The 21016-nt window shown below is 34.5% G+C and overlaps 1 pseudogene across 1 annotated transcript in view; it reads left to right on the plus strand.

Moving 5' to 3' along the window:
• Positions 1-20795, plus strand: part of LOC131070284 (nucleotide pyrophosphatase/phosphodiesterase-like) — a 142825-nt pseudogene extending 122030 nt beyond the window's left edge. Inside the window, exons 10-11 of the transcript XR_009112303.1 lie at positions 19452-19761; positions 20155-20795. The product of XR_009112303.1 is annotated as a nucleotide pyrophosphatase/phosphodiesterase-like (transcript). The remainder of the gene's footprint in view (positions 1-19451; positions 19762-20154) is intronic.
• Positions 20796-21016: the final 221 nt, after the last annotated feature.

The following is a 21016-nucleotide window of genomic DNA, read 5'->3' on the forward strand; positions in this document are numbered from 1 at the left end:
AGAAAATCTGTGAATATCACTCCTACGTCTACAAGAAGCAATAAAGTAGTGTGTGAGAGTGTAAATAGAAGTGTGGAACACAAGTGCCAGCAACACTAACGAGTTCACGAATGCCTAATAGAAAATGAAAGCAAAGAGTAAAGGCTTGAAAACAATCATTTCACACCAAAATGGTAGATGAAAACTTGCAAATACCACAAACAAGATGTCCTCAAGAATGCAAGATTGCCAAGGAAACCTACGTTGGACAGTAGAGTGCTCGAAGAATCTTCAAATGTTGGTAAAGAGTGCTGATAACGGTCACATGAGAGATTAAAAACAAGAGAGATTGCTTGCAAAGAGTGCAGTGATCTTAAATGCTTGAATTTTTTGAGTTTTGTGATTCATAATGGAGATAGAATGGACTATGAAGAGACAAGCAGTTTGAACTAGCTGTTGGAATTTGTTCCAGGCCAGTTACTGTTACCCGATTTTACTTCCAGCCCAATCAGGTAGAGCTGAATAGTTATTGCAAGGAAAAGAGAAAGAGGTACACATTTTATTTTGGCATTGGCTCGTTCTCATGCATGTGGTTATCGGATTGATTACAAATTATTGTGCAAGTTTGTAAAATAGAACACATTTCATAAAAACTTTGCATATATATTGAGATTGATCAAAATAGTTACAAGTGTATAGCTTCCCACACAAGCCGTGGGTCTAACTTATTCTATGCTATATGAAAATAGATTATAGATTTGATGAACAAGAAAGGAAAAAAGCATAAGAAGTGGATAGGGATCCGTCATTGCCTGGAATGACGAACCCCGAAGGCTGCTTGTTGAATCTAGTTGAATTCTCTTGTATGTTACTCCATCGTCACTAAATACCTGCAAGTGAATAGGAGAGTGATGTTAGAGCTCGGGATCACTATACACATCATATACATCAATAAATGTATAATCCATCCCGATAGAGCATTGAACAAGTTACACAAAAATCAGAGAACAAAAAAAGGTAGAGCAATGTCATAAGAGTGCCATAAGATCCTCAATGGAAGCCTCTAAGCTTCATCATTTTTTATCTAACATTGTTTTTTTCCTTGTGCAAAAATAGGTGAAATTATATCATTGACTTTCAATCAATGTTATTATTACAGCATGTGGAGTAAATGGGCTCCCACAAGGGTTGAGCTCAGCATGCTGCAAATGTGTTTGAAGGTGATTAGATTCTTATTGCTTCATAATAACTCAATCAAGAAAGGGTTCATTATTCACAATAGTGAATTATGAATCTACTAGTATAAATAACGAATCATTACTGTTGTCCGTATTTTTGTATTCACATAAATAGACAACCCCTTTAAAAATTTTGTTAAAAAATGAAAAAATTTACTCTAAGGCATGCTTCCCGAGGCAAAATTTTGCTTTGCCCCTGGACTAGATTAATCCTCGATCCACGTTTCAAATTTCATCGCATTTCGAGCTTGCTTGCTATGTTTTTTCTTCTATTTCGGTTTTTTTCTTCCTGACTGCAGGTAGGAAATTTTCCTTTGATTGCAAGTTTTAATTTTCTCTTGTTTTAGTGTTGTAGGGAAATTTTAAAACAATTACAAGTGTACTTCATTTAAAACTTGTAACTTACTTTTTATTTCCCCTTGCTTTTTATGTCTTTTAAGTCATTGTGGGAACTTTTTGGACAAATTACAAGTGAATTTAAAATTATAAGTTTAAAAGGAACTTGTAATTTCTTTTCAAAGTTCCTACTTAAGTGATTTTTAGATGTAAAAGGGATTTTATTTCCCTATTACATGTTTTATGTCCTTTAAGCCATTTTAAACTTGTAAAGGGGATTTTATTTCCCTATTACAAATTATTTTGGCATGTCTTTTTGTTCTTTCCTCTCACAAACCTGAATTTGCCTAAGTGATGAAAATTGAAAGATTTAAAACTTGTAGAAGGTTCTTTAAAACCCGATTACATGTCTTTTGCAAAGCATTTTCACTTGTAGTTTCTTGCCAAGAACCCGACCTGCCTTTCCCTCCAAGGAGTTCAATTTTGGAAGAGTTTGAATCCGATTTTTATGGGAGAATCCATGAAATGAGGGAGGCGTGTCATCTTGGAAGCGTTTTTGCTGCATCTTGGGCCACGTTTTTTGCCAAATGGAAGGCGTTTTGTTGTTCATTTGCCACATTTTTGCCTCCTTTCAATTTGTTTTTGTAGAATGTATGGAGGCGTTTTTGGTCTCCTAACCTAAGCAATTCATCTCTTTGCTTCCATATGTGGGTTTGCTAGGCGTATTGGCCCGTTCTTTCTCGTCCTTGGATGTCGTTTTTGGTTGAAATTCGAGTTTGCTTGGGACGTGGCAAGGGTTTTCAATGTTTTAGTTTTTCTCTCTATTTAAAGAGCTGGTTCTTCCTTTCATCTCTTTGAAGGGCATCTTGATCAAGTTAGGTATGGTCTATTTTCAGTTTTTCTTTTTTTTCTTTTTAAGTTGTTTCCATTTCCTTGTTTGATTATGATAGATGTTTCTTTTTCTCTTGTTTTAGTTCGGTTTTTTTAGAGGCCTTATGAGCATGATGAACTTATACATCCATGGTTCAAAAACATTAGAATGTTCCAAACCCATCATCCTACTTAGAAGAGTGATTGTGTCTCCGATCTCCCATTTGAAATCACAATGGTACAACTTAGCCCATCATGTAAAAGCAGCATGTGGCTCATGGATCCACCTATTGATATGGTGTTTGCAATCTTTCTCTCTTGAAACATAGTACTCAGCTGCACTATCTTTGGAGATTTCTATGTACACATCTCTTGGGGCGAAATCATTAGTGATACCCTTTGTGAACAACTTGCATCAGTTCCTTCCACTATGACATTCTACATGAACTCATATTTAGTGTATATAGCAGCATCACTCAGACACTTCCCTTGTCTTTCTACCAAGGGTGATCGCTCGCTTATACCTGTGTGGGATTACTATGACCAGCACCTTTGAGACCCAGTAGATTGCACTACAGGAGGGTCCAAGACGCCTTCTTTGGTCATTATATGTGCCTGTTTGACAAGACATTGAAAAATAGAAGACTGTCAGATGCCGCATGAGAGAAGGTGAATGATTATGGCTGCTTATTCCTTCAATTCCCAACTTTCACTTACATGAGAGTTGGATGTTATAGCGGCCAGCCATATATGCTTCTTAGATATCCAACTGATAAGATCATTCTTATGGAGTTGGGGAGATAGATCATGACTGTTCATGCACATCAATCTGTTAAGCATAAGGTTGGAATGAGAATTTCCACAAATAACCCATTGAAGATTGGCCATTATTCCCTCATTACATCCACCAAAGCCAAGGCCATGGAGACCGAAATGCAAGAAATAAAGCTCAAAAGGTTCAAGTCAAGAGAAGATTTTGATTACCGAGGCATGAAGGAGAGGATCAAAAAGTATTTCACACATGTGCATCGGATAGAAGACATATGGGTTGATCCTGAATATGTTGGAAAGAGAGTTGATGAAGCACCGCTTCCATTGATTCAATGGTCACATTAGGAATGCACTTCCATTCTTGATAGATTTCAGCCTGTCTTAGCTAACACCAACACTTGGCTCAAGAGCAACTGTGTTAGACTCATCAAGATCAAGATTGGTAAAGAAGATGATTCTTCGAGACCTCTCAGATGTAAGTCCAAAATCAAAATAGACAACAAGGAAGGTGCATCATCTTCAGGCACAAGAATCAAGTTGAGAGTTAGCAGAGCAATGGTACTTCCTCCTGAAGAAGTGACAGTTTGAGGGAAAGAAAAGCCTCAGCCTCATATTCATGTAATTGATTCAGAAGATCCAAAGGAAGAACTACAATTAGATAATGCTCTCGAGTCACCAACGTCGGAGTCACCTCATGAAGTTCCTCCTCAGATTCCTTTAGAATTACCTATGTCTCCTTTTGACACGAATGTGGATGCTTTTTCCACTGTTCATATTGTTTTTTGTTTCAGTGGATGAATCTCCTCAGAGGGTCATTCCAATTTCAGCAGTAGGGTCATCTCTTGATCATCCTCAAGAGAATTTGATGAATATCTTTGAGCATAATCATGCATATGTCCCTTTGTCAAAAATTGATACTTCTACTTCTAGTTTTGACGAGTTCATGATGCAGTCATCATGTCCTTTGGTTAATGAGCAGTCTATAGTTGTTCAAACAGTTGCTTCTCCCTAGATGACGATTATTGTTCAAACATAAACTGCTTCTCCCTCACTTTCAGGTGTTACTCAAGCAGAATTGATGGCTTTACCTCCATGGCTTAGTTCTTTTACTCCTAAAAGAAAGAAACAGGAAATCTCTCTTGACACCTTTAATTTCCAGCATCTCAAGCAATCAAAATTCAAGGTTGCCAAAAGAGCTAAGACGATTTCAAGGGTAACAGTGGATAGTAACAGAATGAAGGTGGCTGAAATTGTTGAACCAATTGTAGACAAGCCACAGTAAGAGATGGAAGTTGTTGATTACAAGATCACAAGGGTGGGGTTGGGCAAACAAACACATGAAGTGGTCAAGCATGATGCTCAACAGTTGGTAGCCTCATTGGTGCAGCGGTATGATGAACTTCTAGCGAAGAAGAATAAGCTAGAAGAGGAAAATGTGCAACTTGTTCTAGCAATCCAAAAGATCACCAAGTCTTCTAATGAAGAGGACAATCCTTCAACTTCTTCAAATGCAAAAGAATCAGTCCAAGGAGTTGAAAGAGTTGCTCAAAAGGTACAAGCATTGGATTTGGGTAGATCAACTTCATGATTTATGTGCCCAAGTGTTGAAAGATGTGTTCCAAATGATGGTCAAGTTGGAGACCATTGAAGAAAAATTGAATCAGGCTTCTGAGGTTTTGAAACAAAACTTGGAAAGAGTTGAAGGCAATTTGATGGTTTGGAACAAGATGCCTCAAGAAAAATTGAACGTTCTTCAAGAACATGACATTATTCCTTCTAGAGTATGTATCTAGAATTTGAAGAACTCTTGGAGAATAAAGTCCTTGTTCTCAAGTCACTCATTGAGGATATTGATGATGCCTTGAAATTACACACTGAAGTGTTGCAAGATGTTGTTTCTTGTTGTGAGAAAGCTTGTTGTAATATTATGGATCAGAATGGAGAATTGTTGCTGGAAGAAGAAGTTCTCTCAGATCTACAAATGAAGATTCATCATGAATGGAGGAATGAACAATTTCAGCTGTATCGATTCAAGATTTGGTGAAATACCAATTCTTCTTGCAAGAAATCCAGTCTTCTCTTGAGAAGAACAACATTACAATCCTTTGTTGCAACGATGTTATTGTAAAAACCATGATCGTTGCGAAGGATACTTACGAACTGAATCCTAATGAACTGCAAATGATCATCCAGAAGTTCGAAGGATTCATGGCCAAACATGCTACAACATAAGTGTTTTTCAACACTTAAATGTAATTTCAATATTGTAGTTTCCCTTTTGACAAGCTTACTTATAAAAGCAATTTTGTAAATTGCAAGTTAAGTCATTACTTGCATTTTTGTAATTACAAGTAGGTTGATTACAAGTCAATTTAGAATAGGACTTGTAATTTTGAGTAAGTCTTAGTTAGCAGTTGAATAAGTCATGGTGGTTGAGAGAATTCCTCAAGTTAGTTGACATCCTCCCACCTTTTTCTCAAGACTCCTCTCCTATAAATACTTGAGAGGGTCTTTTGTAATTGGGGATCTTTTTGAAAGCAAGCAAGTAAACTCTGCTAAATTTACAGCAAGAAAGAATTTTTGCTTTTTTATGTGTAAATTGAAGTTGAAAGAAATAAAAGAAGATTGCTCAAGGATTGAGACTTTGTGCTAAATATTTTGAGTTTGTGTTCAATATTATCTTTCTTGCTAGTGTTTCTTTAAGAGCTTAATCAAATTTGATTTGCAGACTTTGTGTTGCAAGTATTGGAGATTAATATCAGTTAGAATAGATATTCTGTTGAGAAAAGTTGTAGGTTTTTTGTGCCTACACTTCTTGAAAGAAATTAGAAGTAGATTTTGTGATAAGGAATAGTTGTGAGACTTTGAGCTTACACTAGTTCTTGCTGTTTTATATAGAGAAGGATAAGATATTTCAGACTTTGTGCCAATATACTTTGTTCTTGTTATCATTAATATAGAAAAGGGTAGATAGGATTTCACATATTCAAGACTTTGAGCTTGATATTGTTGTCCCGTCCCGAAGGAAGTGACGGAAGTCTTTGTGCTTTCAGGAAACTTCATTTCCTTTCTCTCACTTTGTTTTATAAGTTGTTGCTACCGTTATTTTCAATTGTTATCACTTTTCTGTGAAGAGAAAAGGATATATTTTTTCTTGAAAGAAAAAGAAAGATTGTTGTCTCATCCATTTTTAGTTTAGGTATAGTTTATAGATTGGGGGAGCCTTCCCTAAATTAGGAGAGTATCATACTCACACACTATGGCTGAAACCACAATTTTGCACATTCCCCAGGTGTACAAAATTTTCAACCTACAATTACCCAATGGAGTCACCCTGAAGCGAGAAGAATACAATGCCAGTCAAGACCGTTCAAACACATTTCCAGAAGCTCAGAGCATGGTGATGAATGAAAATACACTCACAGAAGCATGCTACAAGAGCACAAAGAGTAGTGATATCTCCTTAAGACAATCATGTTCATGAGTGAATAGAATGGAAAGGGCAATTTATAGACTTCATGCACAATGAGCAATTGACAGTATGCCAATGCCTAAGGTTTAGAGCAGCAATCAAAGTCACAAAAGTCATAGCTTCATTGAGAAAGGATTGGGGAGGCTCAGAAGCTGTCATAAACCAATAGGAAGGGATATATTGACCTTCCAACAAACACTGCTACGACAAAGTTACAATGGACTAATACAAGTGTTTATTCTAAATGGGGACAGTTTTGAATACAAGATAGCAAAGTTCAAGGACAATATTGTGATACACCATTCACTGTCATATACAAAAGACAATTATTCCATTGTTCAAAGGATATTCATGGGGTGTCTTGAAGACTACAAAGATATCATAACAACAGAACATTCTAAAAATAGTGCTACAATCAACAATAAATCTCAGCCAAAGGCAGATTTGATGACAAAGATCAGAGAAAAGATTAAAGAAAAGTCACTGTTCTTTATAGTTTGTAACAAAACCTTTTTTTTTGCAGTCCATTATCAAAGATGTATGACAAAGTTCCATGTCTCAAAGCTATGAACATGATCAAATCCTGATATATATAGAGCAGCTACAACAGATCAACAATGCCATCTCAGTTTTGACAAAAGTAAAATCATTTCAAAACAAGGGTAGATCAGTAGCATTCACTATATAAGGAAGAATCTGTTTCAACTCATAGCTTTATCTTCAACAGTCATGAGAGAGGGTTCCAAAATCATAGTAATCAAGTTGTTGGGTTGCAGTAAAGGTGCAAGGTCTAATCAATGTCAAATTACAAGACTATCATCCACAGTCCTGGACAGTAAATGTAGCAATAGCAGTGACAATGGGTCCAAAACTCAAGAACATCAAAACAGTGAATGATTAATCAAAAGACATGACAAGGGTTAGGGCAACCTTCCAAAAAAAATCACTCATTACCAGTAATCACTAAGCTCATTCAAAAAGCATAATACAGCATTAAGGGTACAAAAAATAGTGATTTTATTCATTGTCAAAGGAGCATGACAGAATGCTAAACTTCAGGGTAACAAGTGAAGGATTTCAAAGGAATACAATGCAGTTATCATGAAATGAGCCACAACATTCATAATGGCTGGAAGCCATGAAACTTCTCCAAAAAAAAATGGTAAATATTCCAGTGCAGACTGTAATAAAAGCCTTTCAATAAAAAAAAATAACAAAATATATAGAGGATTGCTCATGCCATTATTTTTAAATCAAATGGAGTTTTGAATTAGACGCATTAGGGAAAAAAACACCAGATAGCCATGCCATTAACTATTTCATCAAGGAAATGCTCCAAATCGAGTTGTTTTTGCTCACTTGTGGTGCCATAAAGGGTGGTGAATTTCTGCAACAAATGCCCCAAAAACCCTGCAAACTTCCAAGCATGGCAGCCCTATCTGTGGTTGATTTCTTCAACAAACCCCATGGTGGGGCTACAGAAAGCAGAGTGAAAAGTATCGAATGTGAAGAGAATGAAATGAAGTATTTTAGGGTTATTCAAGTACCCTATATCATATCATCGATTGAGATTGGGCATTATTTTTGCCTTTTTATTTTTCCTCTCTCCCTACTATACCCCTCGTGAGCCTAAGGTGTGGTCGAACAGTGTTTTGCATACCTCAATAATGTCGATGTAATATATCTTATTAAGTGATTTATTTCTTATCACTTAATCAATAATGTCATGTAAAAATATTTATTAAGTGACAATATATAAATCACTTAATAAGTATAGGAAAACATAACATAGGAATATTAATAAATTAAATAATAAAAATATTTATTAAAGTGATATTTTATAAATCACTTTATTAAATATTTTTCTTATTTATATTTATTAAATATCTTGTCTTAAAATAAATAAATGAAATAATAAAAAAAAATTATTAAAGTGATTGATTATATATCACCTTAATAAATAACTTTCTTATTTTTATTTATTAAAATCATGACTTAAAATGTAAAAATGAGATAAGAAAGGTATTTATTAAAGTGATATTTTATAAATCACTTTATTAGATATTTTTACTTATTTGCATTTCGTAAGAAGTCAGAGATATTTTCCACATTTATGAGGGATTGCAGGCTTGTTCAAAGATATTTAGGGGCCATTTAATGCACAATTAAGAGCTTTTATGGTAGGATATAGGGTGGCTTGACTTTTTCTCAAGCACATTCCCTTTTAGACTGGTTTAGGGCCCTAAAAAGTAGGCTTTTTGGGTGGATTCAACCAGGATGGTTAGGGTTTCGTTTTAGGATGCAGCTGTTGGGAAAAGCATATATATCTTCAAACTTCATTTGTTAGAGAGTTCTTTTCATTCACTTGCATCATTGTAACTCATTTTCAAAGTTCTTTGTTGTAGAGAGAGATTTGTAACTCATTTTTCCAGATTTGTACATCAGACTACCTTTTGAGATTAATGGATAAGTGTTTACCTTCTCATATTTATGTCATATTGTATACACTTAGCTGATTTAACATCGCTATTTGTGAAGTTTCTCACTTCCTTGTAGTTTATGTTTTATTATTAAGTGTCTTTTGCAGAAAGATTATGCTTTGTTGCAGATTTTGATAAGTTGTGTTGTAGTTGTTCAGGTTGTGAAGCTTATTTCTTCCTTCTTGAATCAGGTGCAATAATGACCTTTTGTAGAATGTCTATGCAAGGTATACAATTAGAGTTTGTGCAAGTTAGCTTGTTTCTTAGTTGAAATTGTATCATTACTGAAGTTGATTTTACAAATTTGGGTAGAACACTTTGGTGCATCACCCATTAGATTATAGTTTCAGTTCATGCAATCTTTCTTACCCTTTTCTCAACAAAGTCATTAGAATAGTTAAACTTAGGTGATAACTATCTAGGAACCAGCCTTATCTCGAGATTCACTCCAAATTTTTTGGTAACCCACAACCTAGGAGTGTTTCCATGTTCCTCTACAGTACCAAGTTCTACAACTTCGTGAGGGTGCAACTTTTAGAGATAACAGTTACAAAGCTTGACCAATGGAAGAAAGGCAGAAAGATTCAAGAGAAATGGCTATTGTATGTTTGAAAGGTTATTGGATGCTAGTGTGTCATACAAGCATCCAAGCACAACAAGTCATCTGAATACTTGACAAATTAGCATGGCACAAGATAAATGCAAAATTAACATTGGTTAACACAAAAAGAGGAAAATACACAAAAAAACACAAGTTGGCATCAAGGGAAGAAAAAGACTAAGGCAAATCCAAATGGAGCCTAAAAACACACTAGGGGATACAAACACTAAAATGAGTGTAAAACATAACATGAAAATAGCAATTGTATGCAATTTTCGATATTACAAAAAGGTTCTTGTGACTATAGCAAACTATTGATTATTTTAAATTTTTAGCTATAATGGGCTAATCAAGTAATGCTAAGCTTCTTTGATTACTCAAAAATGATTTGCAACTTATGTGTCCTCTGCTTTTATGCCTTTTGCTACCTAAAGTAATAAAAAGAAGAGGAAAATCAAGTAGCAACTAAAGTTTTCAATTTTTAATTTGCAATAGGCTGATTGAAGAATGTCCTACAAGTTTCATATTAGCTCAAAAAAGGATTGTGAATTAGTGTATCCTTTTCTTCTATACCTCTTGCAATTCAAAGTAAGAAAAAATAAGAAATCATTGTGTTTGTACTTGTAGCAACTAGTGAATTGGGTAGAGCTAAAAATTGGGTCTTGAGTCCTTATTTTATGAAGTAAAAAGTAAGGTTTACTTTGTTTCTATAGTGCTAGTATGAGTTCCTTTAACCTAAATGACAAGAAAATTGTCTTATTTAAGACTCCACAAATTTTTGCTATCTAAATCAGACCAAGACAAACAGAGAGAAGGCATTTATTCTATCCTATCAGATGATAACAATCTAACCCAGCACCGATGCATAGGTTGATATATACATAGCAATCACTGTACAAAGGCATATATAATTATCATGGAGGACGATCTCATCATTAATCAAGGCTGCGATATCATCATTAATAAATACAGCAATCTCATTGTTAATAAAGGCAGCGAATCTCATTATGGATTACAGTTGTGATATCCCCTACTAAGTTTAGGACTGTTTTAACCATAATTAATCCATCTTAACATATTTATGACTTAAACTATATTGATTAGGGGACAAAAACTATCTTAACATGAATCCTATCAGTGATAACATAATCTTTTCCCGATATTGAATTGATAATTCAATCTTATTCAAATTTACTTGTTCATTCAAATTACTATTGTCTATATATACATATATATATTTATACATTTTTATTTCTTTTCAGATAGTGTTATTGTAAGAACCCTTACTAACTTTGCCCTTAAATCATTGATTTCTACCCTTGGGAATTTTGTCAAACACTTGTCTTGCAAAGTCTGTACTTGCTGTTATGAGTTTTCTGTTTGGATTGTTTGGGTCTTGTACACTGCAATTAATGTTTTGAATGCCTCTAACCATGAAAGATTGACTAACAATGTCATAGAAATGATATGCCAATTGATTTTGATGCATATAAGTAACTAAAAATAACAACTACAGCTGCTTGACAAATCATCAAACACTTGGCATGCAAACTAGAAATTATGTGGCAGCAGCATAATGAAGTTTTTATTAGTTATTCTCACACCAAATAGTTACAAAGGTATAACATGTAATTTCCAAAACTTATGACAGCAAAATTAGAGAACCTGATATGTAAAATGCTTGCTGCAAATGATGGTCTCCACTCTTCAATGGACTGCCAATTAAACACGTTCCTGCTATAGCTACGAATAATTGGCATGATTTCTTAGTACTGTAGCACGTCACTATTCACGCCACTGTAGCGTTTCACTATTCACGGATTACTGTAGCGCGAGTACTGTAGCGTCTACTGTAGCGCGGGTACTGTAGCAGCAATTGTATCTTGAAATGATTGCTTCAATTCTGATTTTTAATGGCTGCCAAATGAAACTGTAGGTCTGCAATTGATATATATTCGAAAATCTGCATACCCTAGATGTCTTCCCTTCTTTTTAAAGCCCAAATAGAACTCCAGAATGAAGCTCTCCTGAAATGCCAAATTCAGTGGATATTTCACCACCTCAAATGGTTGCAACACTGAAGAATTGTCGCTCTCCAATGGCTGACTGAATCAAAAACCCTTGGCTTCTTCTCCCAAGTTTATAACAAACAAATATCAATTCTCTGGATGGATCATAAAAATGAGCTCTTAAGTCCCTTTTATTCTTTCTTATGAGAGCTCGAACACTTTCTTGGCCAATGTGGGATTAAAGACATATTCACACATTATAATATTAAAGTGACTTTATTATTATAAAGTTACTTTATAACTTTATAATAACATTAAAATATTTAAATAAATCACTTAAGTCACTTTTAATTAAATTAATTAAATATAAAGTCACCTTTTTTTATTTTATTTTATTTAATGACTTAATAAGAAATTAATTTAATCAATTTCTCCTTATTTCTCCACTTAGCCTTCGGAGAATGTAAAGGCTAAGAACTCCACTAAGATGCTAAAAAGGTGGGGACATTACAGTTATACTGTATATACTTTACTGCAGAGTAGTTCTTATAAAATATTATAGTAATTATAATCATTGTATTATTCTCTATAATTATATTATTATTATTAAGTTTTGTATAAGAACATTATAGTGCTTCTTATATTAAGCACATCCCCATGCATACCACCAGGAACCAGGATGTTACTGCATGTAACTTAATAACAGTTCTGACCTGATCTAATCTATTCGATGGTTGCAGATGATATTTCTTTTCTTTTTCCTTCCTAATCTCCTGAATTCATGTTTGAAACTCCTTTTATACCTTTATTTTCCTAAATGTCATGTCTTTTGGAATAGTTGTTCCTTGAAGAGTGATGTCTTGTCCTTTAATGATTTTGTTAACATAGGAAGTTGTCTTAATAATTAATGACATCGCACCTCTTCATAACTACATCGATCTGCATACTAATGATTATTTTATTACCTCTTTAATCGCTGCCACACCTTATAATAATTGCTCATTACACAGCTAATCATCTGATTAGGATAATCGCTGGTTTGACAAACATAATCCATCCTTTCTTATTATTAGTTATGCTATCCCAAATATTAGTTCCTGCCTGCAGGAAACTATAGCGGAGGCTTCATCATTAAACTCTTATTAATCTTTTCCCCTTCAGCCAATCAATTTGCGAGAAAATTTTGCAAAGTATTATTTTCAACTATATGCAATCAGAAAAGATGCTCATTTTTTAGGCAAAATTTTGGTGCACCAAATTTTGGCAATCACTGATTCTCATTGCAGAGGGCTGCTCGGATTTCGACGAGAAAGAACGCACGATTGCAGAGGCATGCACGGTTTCAAAGGAGTCTATAGAAGCAGTGCTGCTAGGTAACATTTGGTTGTTAGGTTTATAGCTGTCTCTACATGCTGGTTTCAAGTGGAAGATCATGGAATATTTTAGGGCATAGGGTGGAGTGTCGGCCCTAATAAAAAATACCAAAACCTTTTCAGAATCCAACGGTTGCACTGGATACTAGGGAGTAAACGCGGTATGTATGACCAAAATTTTACACAAATATTTTACTAATAAGTTGTCACCAGCATTGCAGGTTAGTTGCAAAAAAACACCATGCGAATTGGTGCAGATTTCGCTGTAAAAGTTCACGGCGACTGAAATTTGTATGTAGCATTCGCAGTTTATGTGTGCTCTGGTCATTGTGCCATACCCAAATTTCTTTGAAATAGAATTGATCTTCAAAAGTCATTCAGTCTAACCCATGGATTCAATCTAATCTGATTTTCAATTCCATTGATTAGGTGAATAAATATCAGACCTGATGTTAAGGATTGCTTGGGATAATCTAGATCCTGGGATTTTTTTTTTTAAATGGATTGTTTTTTGTTAGGAAATGCACTTTATCCATCAGGTGAGGACATTCAAAAATCAACTCTGGCTAGTTTTATGTGAGTATGGGCATTTTAGCTTTGCCTTGTTAAGGTGAGTTGAGACCATGTTGTTGTTGACAGTTTTATGTTTTTCATAGCCTATCATTATTTATAATTGTTGGCCCCAACAAAAATAATGCTCGTATAGTTGAAATACAATTTATCTCTGATGGCGGGGATGATGATGGTATATTATATTCAATTTTCTTAAATCATATCTATTTCTCTGTCAAAGTTCTTAGATTGGTCCCTCCCAATGTTGCAAAAAACCGAGTTAGGGTGTCTGTTTCAGAAATCAAGGTTAGTTTTGATGCAACCTCATACAGTAGGCTCATTCTATCATGGCAGTTTCACATCTATGTATCTTCTTATGCTATTGCTTTTATTAATTTCTTTTTATTTCATTGCATCAACTTTATTATCATTAAGGCTACGAGCTGCTTGGTAAAGGTAGCAATCTTATGGCAGGAGCATGAGATGATTTCTTCCCACGAAAGCTTCTTGTCATCTTCTTCAGCAGCTCGAAATGCTGTTTGAATTTTATTTCAGTTTTATTTAATGTTTTCAGACTGGATACCTATTTCCAGAAACTTGAGAATCTAGCATAAAAGAAAAAAGTAAAAAAAAAAAGATTTCTGAATTTGTTTTTAGGATTTCTCTAACAAGCCAGTGTTACCAAATTTGACTCTAAATCAAATTTGTTAACCATGAACTCTCATTTTTTAACGCTCCAATATGTCTGTGGTGTTTACAGACTAATCCAAACACTAGTCAGAGGAACAATAAACAATCAGAGATAGATTTTATCTGGATTATATGATCCAGCAAATACATCTGCAATGGTTGCTCCTCTAACTTGTCTGTGATAACTCACCCAGAGAATTCCTACAATTCTATCATTATTCTTTGCAAAGGATATATCAAAAAGACCCCCTAACATTATCAAAAAAATTACAGTCCCCTTAGGCAGAGAAGCTCATCAACACCAGGATATCACATATAAAGAAATACAAACATCAAAGATACAATTTTAGGGATTTTGTGGCATCATTTAATCCATAACAAAGAATAAGACGAAATACAGACATCAAAGATACAATTTTAGGGATTTTGTGGTGCATCATTTAATCCATAACAGAGAACAGGACAAAGTTATACCTTCAAAACTTTCGCTCTGAAGTGCTAGTACAGAGATTCTCTCCTACATGTCAATAAATTATCTATCAGATGTATTATAGATGTGAGTGTTCCTATTACTCAACCAGATCAAGCACTCTGTTATTTGCCTAATTTGCAATCATTTTCTACTATGATGTATTATCGTTTAATTTTTGTTGAGTGCTAGAGAAATTTCCTAAATGCCCCTTCTAATTTTAGATTTTTAAAATCAATGCAAGTAAGGCTTAAGCTGATTTTCACATTATCAAGTTCAGATGGCTCTTGAGACTTATTTTCAGATTTAAAATGACAATATGGAGTTGTTATTTTGAATCCAAAACTTCGATCAGAAAAATTTAATTTCAAGACAATTCAAATCCTAATAACTTGTGCAATAACCAAGGATTCTTCACATTCACAGATACGGGCTTATTAGTGCAAGTAGTGCTTTTGAGTTCATCTATATTTATTTCCTTACCATCTGTTCTTATAAAAATGTGAGTATTCATACCAGCACCATTGTTCATTGTTGACTTTCATAATAGTGAAAACATGAATTCTATTCTACTGCCATAATTTTCAGTTTTTCCTCATAGTAATTACAAATCTACGCATACAACAAACACAAGCAAAGACTTTCCAGTTTTTCCTCATAGTAATTACAAATCTACGCATACAACAAACACAAGCAAAGATACAAATCCACGCATACAACAAACACAAGCAAAGACTCCCGGCAGGAACTTCGCTGCTTGCAGCTCTTGTTATAATCGCTGATCAATGTTTGTTATTTGTTCTAGTAACAAGATACCGTTTTATCTTTAAGTCACAGTCATCGTAACTAGGGACGTCAACTATGTTGTAAGTAATCCGCTCAGCCTTGGTCATTCGAATATAATTGCCAATCGCATATTAATGGAGTCAACCGCTTCTGCTGCTGTGTCGATCTCTTGGCAATGTCCCTTCACTCGTTACCTCCCATGTATCTATATAACCATAATATAACAAATCGCTGACCCACGATATTCTTTAGAGTAAGACTATTGGTCGAATACTCCATACAGCACTCCATAATCTCCCAACGGCTGAGCTCATTTTGTATTTACCACCTGTACTATCTTAACAGATCACCCTTATTGACCAACCATACCGCATAGTGGATGCGAATAACTCAGAATTGGTATTCTTCTCCTACATCGCAGACGGGTTATTATCGATACATATTACTCTTAATTGTCGTCACCAATCATCATCTATGTTCTTTATATCTAAATAGTTGTATATCATCTTATTCTCACTTGCTGGATGTTTATCGATGCCCTGTTTATTACTTGCTCTGTCTACTGTAACCATATGGATGTCTAGGAATCTGTTCATACCTTGTCGATATAATCATATTCGATTATATGTCTTGATTGATCAATATCCTTGTATCATATAGGATCAATGATAGTGTTATTTAAGTTGCTCTCTGCAACACTAATTGTCCGTATCATTCGTATTGATGCAATGAACATATGTCTTATCTTTGTCTTTGATATTACACGGTGGCAGTGCCTATTCTTCAAATGTCAACCTGGACGGTATTGACACAGGTGGTTGAATGTCTTCATTATAGTTATCTGGAGAATATAGACGATGACTGGCAGTGGTATTGCTATCAAGATGTATTGATGGTTTTAATAATAAATATCTTTAATTAGATATTATTTTAATCGTATATCTTAATGTCCTGAATTGGGGACATTACAACAGTAGCGATTTCAGCATGTTAACAACCATGAGTTGGAAGAGAGATCACTTTTGAAAAGAGCTATGATCAAAGGAAGGGACATGACCCTCCATGGTAAATTGAAGGCTACTTAAGGAGAGATTTCAATGGAAGAAAGGCATGGAACAAGATCAAGGAATTCAGGTCAGATCTTCTCTAATATAAGAACCTGTATTTCTATTCAGCAATTTGGTGCTATAGTAAATAATTGTGGTATCCAATGTGATAGTATATTCAATACATAACTTCATATATTTTTTATAGGCAATAAAATGAAATGATATTCCTTATTCATTAAGTGACTTAACATGCAATCATGTGGAGGCGAGTAAGGAAATATGAGGGGGGAGAACAGATATGAATTTCCCTTCCAAGTAGGCTACTCCATGATGGATGGATGACATCCTGCCATATGTGGGCCAAGGGGATGTTTTATCCTGCCCTTGGACTTAGACGAGAGGAATGTTCTGGGCGCCCTATTGCAGTTTCTTCTCCAACCTTTACGATGGTTGATTGTTGGAAATGAATTAAGAGAAGTCACAATCATAAGCAGGTGAATAAGGTGACACGAATTGGGAGGGTAGAGATGAGCTCCCCCACTAGACAGACCACTCATCCATCCTGCCACATGAGGGCCAAGGGGGTGTTGTATCTGCCCTTGAGCTTAGTGTGAGGGATGCTTTGGGCACCCTATCGTGCTCCCCTCAGTCAACTCCTATTATGGTTGAATGGTAGATTTAAGTATGTGGTGTTAATTGCCTATTTACTTTTAAGTTCAATGAACACTATATGATTTAATTGCAGAATGCTATTGCAAATGATTATTAGTACAATTGATTATAAATTTATATGTGAACATTTGTATAATATTAGAACCCTAATTGGTCTTATGAATTACATTTCAAATATTGGCTAACGTTATTGTAGGGATTGCACCATAGTTTATGTTGAACAGGAAATCTTTAACTAGCAAGTTTGTATCGAATTTGTAATTTTAAGGCAATCCCAAAAAGGGGACATTACATAATCTCAAGATAGATTTGGCACCGTTGGATCACACGATCGATAGTGTGCATCTCACCAAAATTACCTTTAAAACCAAAATAAATTAGAGAATTAGAATGCTAAAATAACCTAGGGGTGCGCTGGATGCAAACTTTCACATCACACATGCCTAACATTGTATGAAATAAACTTTGAGGAGATAAAAACTGTCAATCATGTGCAAGTGTGTGAGATTGTGCTAAGTGGCAGGATTGCACATATTGTAAAATATGGTGTGTGTGCAATGTTTCGAAATGTGTGAAACTTTTGGTTTATTAAGGATGCGTAGAATTGTCACACTTGTTATTGATAAATGAGTAGATATCACCAAGAACTGATTTTTTGTGGGGAAGTGGAGACGTGAGATGATGCCAACTGACACCATTCTCCCTTGAGATATCAAAGCAAAAGGAACATAAGTACAGTAAAAAGGCTTTGCAGAATGATGGTAGTCACTATCGTGTATGCTCAATAGATTTTAAAAGTTTCTTTGTCCTCGGGAAAAAAAACAGTGTGTGATGTTGTAGTATTTTTGCCAATTAGCTAAACCACTTGAACTCAGGTACAAAATATTTATCCTTTTTTAAATTTAAGCGTTAATTTGACTTGAACAAACATCAGAATGCATTAAGAAGTTCTGATGCTTATAAACTTGAAACACAATCCAAGGAATTAGAAAACTTAACAACATAGAGGAAAAACCCAACAATATATTCAATGGAGAACTTAATTTATACATCAGTATCCAAAAAAGGTCAAGAATGGATAGAAGTTGACAATTAAAAAACCTTAAGTTGAGAATCTTATATTTTAGAGCAAGCATCATCAATCCTTAATTTGTCCAAATTAAATGATAGCCCCAAATTTTAAATCTGGGTATGTTGGTAAGTAGCGTGGACATTAATTAAATGTATACATCATCTGTGTTTCAATATAGAATTATATTTTCCCTTCTGTAGGGTAAATTGGAGTCAACCTTGAGTGTATTGTATCATTTTATCAATATTCATGAGGTTAAATCTTGATATTCATAATTTCCATATTTATTTTAAGTTATATATTTTGAGTGCGTATGTGTTTCAAAGCTACATTCTGTCTGTTTGCCAGTTCTACCCTATACAAGAGGGGTGCGTGGATTGCTCGTAAATTTCTTTTAATTGCAAACTTCTCAGATATGAATTTTCAATTTTGTCGATCCCATTCTTCTATGATAAGCACTCAATGTCCATTGAATTTTGCTCTCTGGAAGAGTATTTGTTGGGTTCAAATCTTTTCAAGGTCCTTTTATTTATTAATTTTGGAGCCGTTCTTTTGACAGAGTTTGCTTGCAAACTCCATTTTTTTTTTAGAAGTTTGAAGGGTCTCATTAGAGACCCTGCCCACCAAATCCTTTATTGGAGCAGAAAACACTTCTACGGTTTTACCTACCCGGCAAAATTCACATCCATGTCTAAGCCCAAAGAATAAAACCCATCCCATGGGGAGAACAGGCCAGAGATACCCAAAAATAGAATGCCAAGTAAAATATAAACTATGCTTGGCATGGTTCCATTTATAAATGTTATTAAGTGAAGAATAAAAGGAATGCGTAGACAGTAGATATATGGAGTATCACATCTTTTCAGTTTCCTACATAACCTAATGCTTATGTAAAATAAAATCGTATTCTATCTCTTCATTGGAAGCAATACGAGCTAAGAAATTTAAGTAAAAGATTTATGGTACTTCTGTGTACAGTTCCAATTATGCAATTAAGTGCACTAATAAATGTTTGTGAAAATAAACGTTCAGGTATTCTGCAGACTATGGCATGTTTCATTTCTGCATTGCAAATTCGGAGTTGGATTGGCGAGAGGGAACGGAACAATATAAGTTTATTGAGGAATGCCTTGCATCTGCTGATAGACAGAAACAACCGTGGCTTATCTTCATTGCACACCGTGTTTTGGGCTACTCCTCTGGATCTTCATATGCGGAGGAAGGATCATTTGATGAACCTATGGGAAGAGAGAGTCTCCAATTGTTATGGCAAAAGTATAAGGTGGACCTTGCCTTTTATGGCCATGTTCATAACTATGAGCGAACATGCCCCATTTATCAAGTAAGTTGTTTATGCTATTGCTGATGAATAGGTGAGAATTGGGTAAAAATTTATATGCTTTTATGATCTATAATGCAAATGATACGAGAAATTAAGAAGTTTTTTCTCTTATTCTCATAGACTGTACAAAGTTACAAACCTTGTCTTCATGAATGTAGATTAAATTGAGTGGTGATGAATGGTTTTTCTTAATTTCTATGTACATCACCCATGTTTACTTTTCTGATTTTTGTTATTTAATATCTAGTTTGTAATTCTTTATATAATAATTCATGAACTGTGAAAATAATATTATGTTAATTTTGGTGAAATCTGGGCAATTTTTTTCCTTTTAAAAACAATAGATTATTAGACTAACAAACTCACTAAAGACCTCATGTTCAAATGGTGCAGAACAATTGCGTGAGTGATGAAAGGTCTCACTATACAGGTACTTATAATGCAACTATCCATGTAGTAGCTGGTGGTGGTGGAGCACACTTGGCTGACTTTACCACTTTACAGACCAGTTGGAGCTTTTACAAAGATTATGATTTTGGATTTGTGAAGCTCACAGCTTTCAATCATTCATCTTTGCTATTTGAGTACAAGAAAAGCTCAGATGGGAAAGTTTATGATCAATTTTGGATTACGAGAGAATACAGGGACATTCTTGGTTGTGATACCATAGGCAACTGTCCAGCTACAACCCTGGCTTCATGATTCAATTCTTTATTGACTTTGTTGAGCAGCATTTGTTCCACACTCGATATTCAAAGGATGTAACATTTTGGTTCAGTTGCGATCTATCTTTTAAGTATTTATTAAATTTATTTACATTTAAAAAATAAACTTCGATCTTCTAATATTTTCATCGGACAATGTTATTGTAATTGGTTAACTAGTTATTAGTTTCTGTCAACATGGAGGAATACTAATACACACATTGGATTTTTTTAATACAAAGAATCATGAATTAAAATAGGCTGATTAATTTTACTAATGTATATATTTTTTCAATTTTATTTCAAAACATACAAATAGTTTTATCTATATTAATTTACATAACTATTTATTAATTGTTAGAATCTTTGGTCTATTTATGTTAATTATGCAACAGTTACAAGCCAGCACATTGGACTAGTGAAGGCACAGTGTGCAATCAAAAAGGTTTAGGAAGAGTTTGAACCTTGATGGTCACAACAATACCACCACCACTTAATCAACACATTTTGAAAACCCCTTTATTGACACAATTATAAATGTCAAACATGTT

The sequence above is a fragment of the Cryptomeria japonica genome, chromosome 1 (genome assembly GCF_030272615.1).
Source record: "Cryptomeria japonica chromosome 1, Sugi_1.0, whole genome shotgun sequence".
Taxonomy (NCBI): domain Eukaryota; kingdom Viridiplantae; phylum Streptophyta; class Pinopsida; order Cupressales; family Cupressaceae; genus Cryptomeria; species Cryptomeria japonica.